The sequence below is a fragment of the Gavia stellata genome, chromosome 2, assembly GCF_030936135.1.
Source record: "Gavia stellata isolate bGavSte3 chromosome 2, bGavSte3.hap2, whole genome shotgun sequence".
Taxonomy (NCBI): Eukaryota; Metazoa; Chordata; class Aves; order Gaviiformes; family Gaviidae; genus Gavia; species Gavia stellata.
This window is the reverse complement of record NC_082595.1, coordinates 26,613,715-26,625,824: the sequence shown is the minus strand read 5'-3', so window position 1 is coordinate 26,625,824 and position 12,110 is coordinate 26,613,715.

Genomic DNA, 12,110 nt, shown 5'->3' with positions numbered 1-12,110 from the left:
CCCAAAAGCTAAAAACCAAACATGGATCTTTTCTTGTGTATTACAAACAGCATATGCCAGGAAACTGTTGCCATTGCTAGTCACAGGCCACACACTTTATAGTGTGTTTGCACGGCCTCACAACTGAGGATTGTCAGGCTTGCTCTGTCTAAAGTTGTCTTGACCTGCATGCAGCTTTGTTTTCACTTGTTTCACTTGGATTTTTCCAATTACCAGATCACTGTGGTTAATATTTTATTTCCTTTTGCTTTTCTTTGTATAGCATAACCAAAGTTTTCATATTGATAGTAGTTACAAGTAAAAAGGAACATTTTATGTAGAGTAAGATATTTATGATGCTAACATAATGATGCGGCATAGAGAAATACAGGTCCAATATGACAGGAGAGGACTTGAGCAATGGTAACACCAGATGCAGCGTAGAGGAGTGCAGGCATGGGATCAGAAGAGAAAGGACACAGGCTGGCACTGGAGACCCTGCAGCTAGAAGCAACTCACCAGTACTCACTTAAAGAAATGCAGACCTGGAACTGGTCAAAATTTGATGTACGTGCAACAAAGAGATCTGCTTCAGATCTCAGATGCTGCAGGCTCTATCATGCAAATGTATTACTTTGTTCACAGGCAACCCCATGGGCCCAAGATGCCTGTGCACAAAACTGCTGGGTTCTTGATTGGGGGAAAAAAAAACCAAGACAAATTTTGCTAGGTTCATTCCTGTCTAAGGAGTGCGACCATGAAAGGAAAGGAAAGGCCCATGTGCAGAGCCAGAAGCTAACACGAAGCACTGGTAGCTTATCTTTTCCTTGTGGGTGAATTACACATGCGCTGAGGATGCTTAGAGACCCAGACAGATGGACACCTGTTGACACTTGCAGTTTTTCTCGTGTCTCCTGTGTCATCATAGTCTGGCACCAATTTAGCATTTCTAAATGAGATTGGTGCATCAAAATTAGGCCTGGGGTTGCCCTGTGGCCATATCTGCTCAGTGCTAGAGGGTACAGGAAAGAAAGTGCAGCCCTACTTCTCCTTAGTGTTAATGCAAAATGCTACAAGCATGAGTCTGAGCTTGCTGTTACAGATGGCTTTGAGGAGTTAATCTTAGTTGAATTTGTTCTACTGAGAGGGTCACAGACAGCCCACAGTATTTCATATAGCTGTCTCTCACTCGGTTTCATTGTTATTGTGTTTAAAGCCTCAAAATACATGTGTTTCTTTGTCTGTGCAGTAGTTTTTCTGCCCCTGAATTCCAGTGCTCCTTTGTGATATCCAAGCATCCTTAAGCATTAATATGAAACTCATACTAACTACTTCTCAGTGCTCATGCAAACTAAAGGGAGTAGGAGAAGTGAAGCTCCGATTCAGTGGCTCGATATACCATAAGGTCCTGATTTACCTCCCAATTACCGCTAACAGAAAATGGCAGCTGCTGGGAATGAAAAGCCCATGGACCTTGACAGTATACACACAATGCTGTTTATAGACAACAGCTACATAATAGCTGACCTTGAGGAACTCTGCTGGGTCTGTAGCTTAGCTTCTCTCCTAATGCTTCCTGTAAACAACAGCAGCTGTCAAATCCAATGCAAAGACAGGGAGGAGGAATGGTATAACTTCATTTAAAAAAAATCCATAGATAGTCAAGGCAATTTAATCTGTTAAACAATTGTGTTTAACTCTGAAGAGCACTGCCTACACCCATCTCCCACTGACTTTAACCTCTTCTGTGGTGAGCAAGCACTGCTGATATCAACCAACTGACCTGTGAAAGGTGTTCCCCTCTGACTCAGCAAACTCAAGTGTAACAACTAATTGTCATTCAGCCCATGTTAAGTAGAGTTTCTTATTTATTTTTGATACTGTTTTCAGGGTTTTCTGAGTGACATCTCTGGCAAATCAGCAGCTAAAACACAGCTTCTGCATATCGTCAACAAACGAGCTACACTATCAGCAGCTATCCTATTTTCAGAAGATAGCCTGAGGGAGAAGACAGCTATTTCTATGGGTATCAGATTCCTGCCAGATTCTTTAAGCTTCCTCTGCTCTCACCTCCTGTGCAGCTCACTGCCATAGACCTGCCTCCCCAATTCCTGGGTAGCAATTTTATTGCCGTGTCCCTTCTGCCCTGCCATAGCTATGGCTCTGATGCTTCACAATTCAGTGCTAACCAGTGGCCTTGCCCAGGCCAAAACCTTTTTTACAGCTACAAACAGATTTTGGTCTCTCATCCAAGTGCTTACAACACATTGTTTCAAGTTATACTTATTCTCCTGCTTAACTGCATGCTTGCTTATCCACCCTGCATGGACTGAAGCACTGCTCCTAGCATTGCCAACAAGGAATTCCATGATGGATTCACGTCCATGAACATGAAATAGTATTTTATTACCCAAGGTCAATCCTAGGCCATCTGAACAGTCTCTGTGGGGATCTTTCTTGTCCATTTGGAGCTATGATTCCATGTGCCAAAATCTCCTTCAGCTAGATTTCTTGCATAATGCATGAGAGTGCTAATACTGTTCCTTTCCATATGAGACATCATGGTTTGTAATGTAAGCTGTTAAATACTTAGGGTCAATATCAACCAGGATGGGCACAATATGAAAACAAAACAAAAAGTTCATCCCTAAAGAACTTACACTTGTTCTCTTGCTAATAATTTTCCAAATCTTACTGCTGTTAGGGGTGCAGTGTAATACCGAGAGCCAAGTGTGAGAGTGACTGTAGGGAAATCTGACAGAAGTCTGATGAAGTCTGACTAAGACAACAAGCTGGGAAGGCACTCAACCCCTGTGCTCTGTTTTCACAAAATTAAGGGAATGTCTGTCTCCAAGACAGACAAAGCTAGCTCTTATCTGTTCAGCATTTTAAAGGTTTGAACTTCTGATAATGACTTATTTTGTGCTGCACTACGGAAAAAGATAGCCACGATGTCTACCAGTATCCCCTGAGACTAAGTAATTAGCTGATAAAAAGAAATGTCTAGCATTGCTGTTACTGCTAACAAACAACTGTATTTGAAAGGGATTCTTATATCAAACCAGTAGTTGATCAAGCCATGGAAAAATGTCTGCTAAATCATTATGCCTTGTGTTCTTCATGTTTGCTGGGACAGTAGGAATAAAAACATATTTTAGGATATTTTATCCGTATTATGGTCGTAACATTGTTGCTCATTCTAGCAACAGCCACTGAAAGGCAGTGACCCGGTAAATTTATAGTTAGCATTTTGTGACCTTTATTTCAACGGCCTTTTAAAATTAAGATTAAAAAAATAATTAGACACTGGAATTAAATTTAACTTTCAAATGTTCTTGAATCCCAAAATAGCTGCTAAGGAAAGCAGTGTTGAAGTTTGGGATTGCAAGTTATTTAATGAAAGACAATTACTTTCACCATCAGAAAAATCACCCTGCTGTGGCTCTCTGTGCAGGAACTGCTTTCTTCTCCTTCCTTGTTAGCAAAAGTAAATGTATCTTCTTGCCTGTCAAGAAAAGTGGTTCAAATCTCCGTTGGAGGGGTTGTCTTTTCAAGAATAGGAGAGTTCACAGAGCACTAAACTACAGGAAAATGTTCCTTCTGCTGCCACAGACTTTACTGTGGGGCCTGTCTTCAGCTTGGTAACTTGTATGAGATATAGTACTGTCCCACTGTAGAGAAATGCGAGGGTAATTTGGGGTGATCAAGCAGTACAGTGATGGAGGACCCATATGGAGATACCCGCTATTTCAGGATGCAAAGTAGATTCTACTGGAGAAGCTTTATGTTGGAGTCCCTTTTGCCTTGTATCTCTTGCAGTTAGTTTCCCCAGAATGCTAAATGCATTCAAATCCCTGCAATCTTGATTTGGCAGCATTTCGCATCTCCTTTCCACTGGTTGCCAACAAACTGATAAAAACAAGTTGAAAACTATTTTAGATTCAGAACACTGCCACAAGTATGAAGGCACAAACAGCATTAGACTTGAAAGATTCTCAGGAACAGTAAATTTGTCAATTGACGGTGCTTCACTCCTTGTGGAGAAGTCAAAATTGTCTTTTTCAGCCTAATGATCTGTTCCTAAGGAAAGCTATTTTGGTTAGAACATAGTTTTCAGGAGTAATATCCTCAACAGTTTCCCTCCATCTCTTCTGCTACTTTTATAGTAGCATTAACTATCTCTGGTTGAAGCCCATAATACTTCAGCAGCTGCTCACTTTGAAATGACAAAAAACCCTACAGACTTGGGATGGCATAAACATGTTTAAAGACTTCTTATTTATAGAAAAGAATGAAAGACCTTTGTTTCTCTCATTCTTCCCAAGTAGTGCTAGCCAAAAATATTTCAATGCAATGCTTTTCAGTCAGAAAACACTATTCCAAGGAAATTACGCTGTCTAGTGGAATTGCGTTCATTAGTGTCAAACTCATATGAGAATTAGCAATGATCATGATACACACACAGAGTACAGTCCAGACAGCAGCTTGCCTCAAACAGCCAGCCACCTGACATAATCGTAAAAAATTGGGCCAGATCATGCATCTGGATAAAGCATTATGACATCTGACAGCCTGGATGCTAAGTGATTAGCTGCCAGGGAACTAAGCTGTCCAGGTAAAGTTCTTAGTATTCTGCTCAAGAAAAGAAAGACAGAAAGAAAGACAGAAAGAAAGACAGAAAGAAAGAAAGAAAGAAAGAAAGAAAGAAAGAAGGAAGGAAGGAAAGAAGGAAAGAAGGAAAGAAGGAAAGAAAGAAGGAAAGAAAGAGAGAAAGAGAGAAAGAAAGAGAGAAAGAGAGAAAGAGAGAAAGAGAGAAAGAAAGAGAAAGAAAGAAAGAGAGAAAGAAAGAAAGAGAGAAAGAGAGAAAGAAAGAGAGAAAGAGAGAAAGAGAGAAAGAGAGAAAGAGAGAAAAAAAGACAGAGAGAAAGAGAGAAAGAGAAAGAGCGAAAGAGAGAAAGAAAGAAAGAGAGAAAGAGAGAAAGAGAGAAAGAGAGAAAGAGAGAAAGAAAGAAAGAAAGAGAGAGAAAGAGAGAGAAAGAGAGAGAGAAAGAGAGAGAAAGAGAGAGAAAGAGAGAGAGGGGAAGGAAAGAGGAGCCCTCAACAAAACTAATTTACAAAGTGAAGTGACAGAGCCATTTTGTTGAAGAGCCAAGAGGGGGAAGATTCAAGCCCACATTCAGATGCCCATATTTGGGCATATAAAATTTGGATGCTTGGGTATGAACTAAATGTATAGGTTTCCATGTAGTCGGTAGAGATCTAAGTCTCCATACTTTTGCACCCATGTAGGTGCCTATTGCCACCTGAGATGCCCTAGGGTATTCAAGACAGCCACAGGTGGCTGATAAATTTGATATAGGACCAACAGGTGACCTGCACCCTTGTGGAGCAGCATCTCAAGGCCATGCAGTTGTGATGAGCAGGCATCACTGTCAATACAGTTTTCAGCTGATACAGGCAGTGGAATCCACAGAACTTGGCATTTAATCAAACACATGTATCTGCTTCAAGATAAGCTGAATAACTCTCTAGACTCCAATAACAAGGCAGAAAAGAGTAGAGGCCAGCCAAAAGCAGTTCATAATTTTATCCTGCAGTACCTCTGGTATAATGAGAAGATAAAAATGGAGGAAAATGTAGTATGAATGTTGTCTACATCTATACTGCCTATATCTACCCATTTGTCTGGAAGAGACCAGAGAAGAGTCTATAGAGATCACTGCAAAACCTGAACTCGGTGCTTGGTCACTGCATTTTGGACAGTCATGCTACATGCATTATACTTTCTGTACCATCTTTCTGAAGTATGTTGCAGAATATGCCTTTGAATCCCAGCTGTGACGGCCAGGGCCTATCCTGTAGAGAGGGTGACCCATTTACTTGGCAAAAGTCATGAGCTTCTCTTTCTGCAACTTCAGAGAAAGCTCTGAAACCTGGTAACAACCACAATCAGCAGGACCCTGGCTCTCTAGTCTTTGGTTGTGCTGTACCACAGAGATCACATTTGCAACTGAGGAATCAGCAGTTCATTGTGCTGATATTATGGTGGATGCAATTTTAGAGAGGATTAGGTTGGTCTTGTTTTTTGTTTTAAGAATGACATTATAGAGACAAAGTAAGCCAATACTTCTGTTAATTATGTTGCTACTTTACAAGAATACTGTGTAGGTGGTCAATACCTGAGTCTCCAGGTCAGAACTGTGTCACCAGAGCTTTGCAGCTTCTTGCTGGCAGTGCCCTGGGCAACAATGGATTGAGTAAAATCATTGTCTGTACCACACAGTTTTGCCTGAACAACAGGGCCTGAACACTCAAATCAGGGAGTGCAACCAACTGTTTCTATCTATCTAGCAGATCTGTCTGAAAAATATTGCTGTTATTTTCAGGACTTCCAGACATGCAGTGGAAAAGAGCATCATTATGGACTCATGGGAGCCTCCAACACAAGAGACTTACCTTGTGTGGCCATATCTTTTCCAAGGCCATTTACAGTAGCAATGAGATAACTGAACTACAAAGACATACACGGATGAGGGAAAAAATAGAGCCAAAACCTAACTAAAGTATTAGCATGGAGTTTTACAGGAGTGTGAAATTGCTGCGAAAGGTTTCCATGTTTACACAGCAAATTGAAGTACAGTCCAAGGAGCATGTACTATATTGAAACCATTAGGGATGTGGAAAAAAGTTTACCCTGCCTTTATGTATTATTATTTTTAACTGGGACAGAAAGTGGCCCAGTGGAGAAGGGGAAGCAGGAAAAGAATGTGCTTCACCGGGTCGGAAGGCACTAGCAAGAACAGTTTGCAGCAGTAATATCGCTTCCTGGCCTCCCCATCCCACTGGTATTTTCTCCACCCCCAGCATATTTTTCAGACCTTTGATGTATATTCTTCAGCTTGAGAAAATGTTAACAATCCTTGCCCTTAATTTTAAGCCAGTTAGATTTGGGAAAATGTCACTGGGAAAGATGCTATAGGTTAGTAAGTCTCATTATGACTTGACTAAAATTTAGCCACATTTGAGAACTTTGGACTGAAAATACAACCTGCTAGGGAAAAACTAGCAGGTTTTAAAATTAAAGCGTGCTCCTTTCTCCTTTAGAAGGGAAAAATGCAATGAGGAGATAACTCTCCAATATTGTCTAAACTGGGGTGTAGAAGAGCCAGAGGAGACCTATTTCAGAAAGGATATAAAGACAACTTTAGGAGGACTGGGGAAGAACAAGGATAAGCCAGAAAATATAGGAAAACTATTGCTAGGCAACACAATTTTACAGTTGACTAAAGCAACTAATGTTGGGACCTGTGAAAGAACAGCAGCTGTCCTTGGACTCACACTGACACCAAGAAAGACGCTGTGAGCCTCTGTCATAACACAGAAAATCCTGCATATCACAGATACATCCTTGCTTATAGATGCTAAATGGGTCCAAAATCAAGCGAAAAGTGTCACAAACACTAGGAAATGGACTGACATGGTTTGGTGAAAATTACTTGGTTTGTTCTTCAGACTTGTACTGTTCTGAAGTGAGTGGAGTTCCTAATTTGGTGGCACATTTACTTATGAAGAAAGCAAAATAACTACCTTAACTGAACAGGGAATATCTGACCGTAAGAGGTAGGATGTTCACTTGAAAGTAGTGTGACACTGTAGCATAGAACATCTCTTGAAGCTCTATTTGCAACTAAAAATCCCTTAGAATAGGTCTATGTCTTCCAGTTGAGTCTGCATATAATACAAATGGAACAGCTTTAGCTTCCCAAGAGGAATTGTCAGTCTGACATAATCACAATTCAGCATGTGTCTACTGCCAACATTTGAGGCAATGCCAGACACAGTCACCTCAGAAGACTGGCAAAGAAAAACCAGGAGAGCAGCTTTCTGGTTTGGGGGAAGTCTAGCAATGGTGGGAAACAGTATAATTAAAACTAGAAACAGCAAGAAATAAAATTCTGTTAAGACCATCTCTTCTCTGTGCATGTTACATTAGGCTGTCCCTGGCGGTAAGTCTTCTTTCCCATGAAAGTAACTCAATTCTCCTTTCCTCCGTCACAGCAGGATGCTGCTCCCATCTGCACAGAGCACTCTATACCCAGATATGACGCTTGGACAGTTTGTACTTTTGTGAGATCTGCTGCATTTTATACAAATTAAGCATTGTCCTTGGTACTCTGGAACAGGATGGACCTCTTTTCCTATCTTGTCTCATTTGTAGAGAAAGCACTAAGCATGAAATTGTCACCTCTAGGAAGGACAAACAGTTTAAAAGATGAACTTCTGCAAAATGTAACAAAGCCTGAAGAAAACTAAAATCTGCAAACATTCATGCAAGCTCACTATTAAAAAAAACCCAAAAAAAACAAAAAAACAAAAACACAAACCACACAACAAACCAAGAACACAAAAAAAAAAGTCGAACTCCATCAATAAAAATACAATAGTCATGTTTGGCTTGATAACCCAACGGCTCCCTCTGCAGGGTGACACCTTATTTAGATAAAAAATGGTCTTGCTATGTAATTGATGCACATCGCAGGCTGTTTCCAATGAAAGTTGACATATTCTTAGGACCGATGAATCCCTTGGATAGGGATACAACCATGTATTATGTGCAGAATAAATGTATGGATATATTAGATTTAAAGTACATGCCAATGGTGTCTCACTTTACATCATTCTCTTAAAAATTTCTGTAGGTATCAGTTCAGTCCCTTTCCCCACTGCCAAGTTGACGCTATCTTTACAAACCTCCTTGCAATAAGGTAGAGATCTCAAGATATTGTTCTTCCCTCTTTACTCACCAGAATCCACACATCTGAGCCTTTCTGTTAGAAAAGAACACACTCTTGATGAAAGAATGTTATAACTCATTGAAAAACAGAAAAAATAGGAACATGGAAGGGCCTTCACTCAGAAAAAGCAATGCTTTGTTAGTCTAAAAATTCAATTTCAAAGAAGAATAAATGCCTAGATAAAGAAGGGAAGACATGGTTACCAAATTTTCCTGTATTTGACATTTTAGACATAATTTCTGTTGTTGTTCATTATCTTTCTGAGAAAGACATGATCATTATATGCCTCTTTGTAGTGTTTCAAGGACCATTTATTAGGAGATGATGTTCAAAAGGTAAGGCTTGGGATGTACTGTTCCTGGGAAATGTTCTGTCTGCTTCAGGCAGCAACACGTCTATTTCTAATCACTGATTTCTCATTTCACCTTGGAAATTGGCAGTGTATGATCTCCCAAATTTCTTTTAAAAGCTGAGTGTCTTTTACAACAATACCCTGATCTGGATATATAAAATGTAGTTAGAGAAAACTCAAAGTAAATTTGATTATTATTCTATAACACATTATTGCAGCAATAGGTACCAATAAGCTATTTCAATACAGTTATCGAAGCAAATGCTCCCCACTGTCAGTACATTTCATAGCAATTCTCTGGAAACCAGACACACTATTAACTTTAATAGAAGTAGCTTCAGGGCAGGAGAGAGACAGCTATATCTAAGCTTTTACTTAAAATTTTAAATATATCTAATATTCATGAGTTGGACTATTTTGTGTAGCCATAAATAGCTATGTTACTTGAACTCTTTATTTACTGAGCATCTCTAGATGCTATTATATACTCTTAAACATCCTAAGTGTGTACTAATGATATGGCTACCATCATCTCCTCACACTTGAAAGAACATCAGGCATTATTCTAGTATTTCTGAAAAGAAAAGAATGTCTTCCTACACCTACACCTTTTTTTTCCCCTCTCCTGTCCTACTATCCCCTCATTTAGAAGCTTTCAGGCAACTGAAAAACCGAAAACCATACATAGTTCTGTGATTTCTGAAGTTTCATTGTTTTCTGATAGGTTCAAAGAAAACACTTATTTTACAACTATCTCTACAAAGCCACAAGTCATGATTAATAGAAGCCATCATGTGAAATGGAGGTGTAGACTGGTACTGTGTGATGTACATAGATGCTGCACTAACACTATCTACCCAAAATATCTTTTAAGCTCAGTGCTGAAAGAGGGTTCAGAAGTGGACAAAAATCCTATTCTGTCTTTTACCTCTAGGAGAATAATTAGAATTCATGTTCAACAGCCCATCAAGCATACTTTAAGCTCTCCGCATATCCAACTGGCAGACATGTTACTGAAAGGGTGCTAAAATAAATGTGTATTTGGCATAAGGAAAGAAAATATTGCCCAATTGTGTAAGTGCCTCTTTCTGAAGGCTTCAGCATGCCTTAGAAAAGAGTAATTGCAGATGGAATTTGCACAGACACTATTCAAGATATCAGCCATGGCCCATCCCATGTACTCAGTACACACCTCACACCAGCACAGCAAACCAAATGAAAGGCACAATGTATTGAGGGCATATTGATATAAGTCAATTAGATAAACCATGAAGACAATGGGATAAGTGAAGGGTATTTTCTCATTTCTGTCTCAGATCCACCCATCATAGAAAAAAAATTCCCATTTTAATTACACCTGGAAGCTCATTAATGTAATAGAAATTCATTTAATACAAATAAAGAACACTGTGGCAGAAATCCTATTAAGTAAGGTTCAGTTTTGGGACTGGTCTTGTTTAATGTATTTATCTGAGCAGAGCTCAGGCTCCTTTGAGAAGTAACAGGTGGAATTTTACCTTCACTTGGAGAAAGTTTCAGCAAGGCAAAAAATGGATTTAGAAGCACTTTAATATGCTGCTCCAGCACCATGCCTACACAATCTATAAAACCAGCCTCCTATCTGGCTGCATTCTCCGGAAAATGCAAAGACATAAGTTCCTCAAATTATCACTGTGACAGGCCAGATTTCCTATTATTTACAGATCTCTAATTCCCATAATTATTCAAAGACAGACGTATATGCAATATAAACAAAATATAATAGACATGAAATGTCTATTTCCCCCCCCCCCATATGCGGGGGAAATAAGTAATGAAAACAGGTTTTCAGGAGGCCAGGCTCACTCATCTCTCAGCAGGCGCTGGGCTGAGGAAGCCACAAGAGGGAGCACAGATACTGTTCAAAATGCAGCGAAACGAGAGGCGTAAGAGCCCGGTCCAGGCAGTGTTTGATGCCAAGTCTGTTGCTAATAACCTGCATTGTAATCTGTACTGAAAACCAATTTAATTTCCTCTTCAGCTTTAATGCATTGAAAGTAATTCTTCAATACTAATCTGGTAAGGGGAGGAGAGAGAGAAAGGCATTAATAATGTTCAGCTTGAGCTGGATAAATGAAATGCAGAGCCAGGTCAGAGCAGTGGGCAAAGTGGCCTTGGGTGTCAGACAAGTGGGACAAAAAGGCTGCAGCACTTGCCTGTGGCAGCAGAAAGGCAGATCAGCTGTGCACTTCTCCCTCCTGCTTTCCATCCTGCTTTCGGTGCCACCGAGGGAGGGATGGGGGCATGTGCAAGTACCAGTCCAACTCAAAAGGGGTACCTACTGCCTACTTTTAATTAGCAACAGGAATAGGCACCCCCACCCGCTGGGAATGTTCCAGCCTCACCCCCCTCCTCCTCTTTGCTTTATGAAAGACAAAAAATAAGGCCCCTTAACTGTGGTGAAATAGACTGACAAAAGAAATACCTGACAACAGATATTTTCAAACTGAGATGTTTATATGTGGGTCAAATATGACCTTGTGAAATCTTCCACCATCATAGTCAGATTTTTCTCATCTCTTACCTCTGAATATTATGCAGTCAAATTCCATTCTTGAGCTGAAGGTTGTTTATATCAGCCAAGGATAAATGTATTCTTAGAGGCTGTTCTTTCTGGATGGTTTAGCACAGTATAGTGCTTAAATATCCATTTCACTTAGGTGTTGCAGTATTCTAGCAGGAAACAGCAGCAGGATACTGCTGTTATGCAAAGGACAGGAGCACAAAGGATAATGCTTGTGAATACTGATCTCCTGACTGATGTAATCATTGTGATTTAAAAAAAAAGGTCTTAGTAGTATAAGACCCAACACTTTGGCATGAAGTCAGATACATTCAGCATAAATCTAGCTGCTTCTGGGAGCTGAAAAAGGAAGACGGTCACAAGGCTGCGGAGCCAATCTGCACCACACATCCCACAGTTTCTTGCCTCCATGGGATCCAGG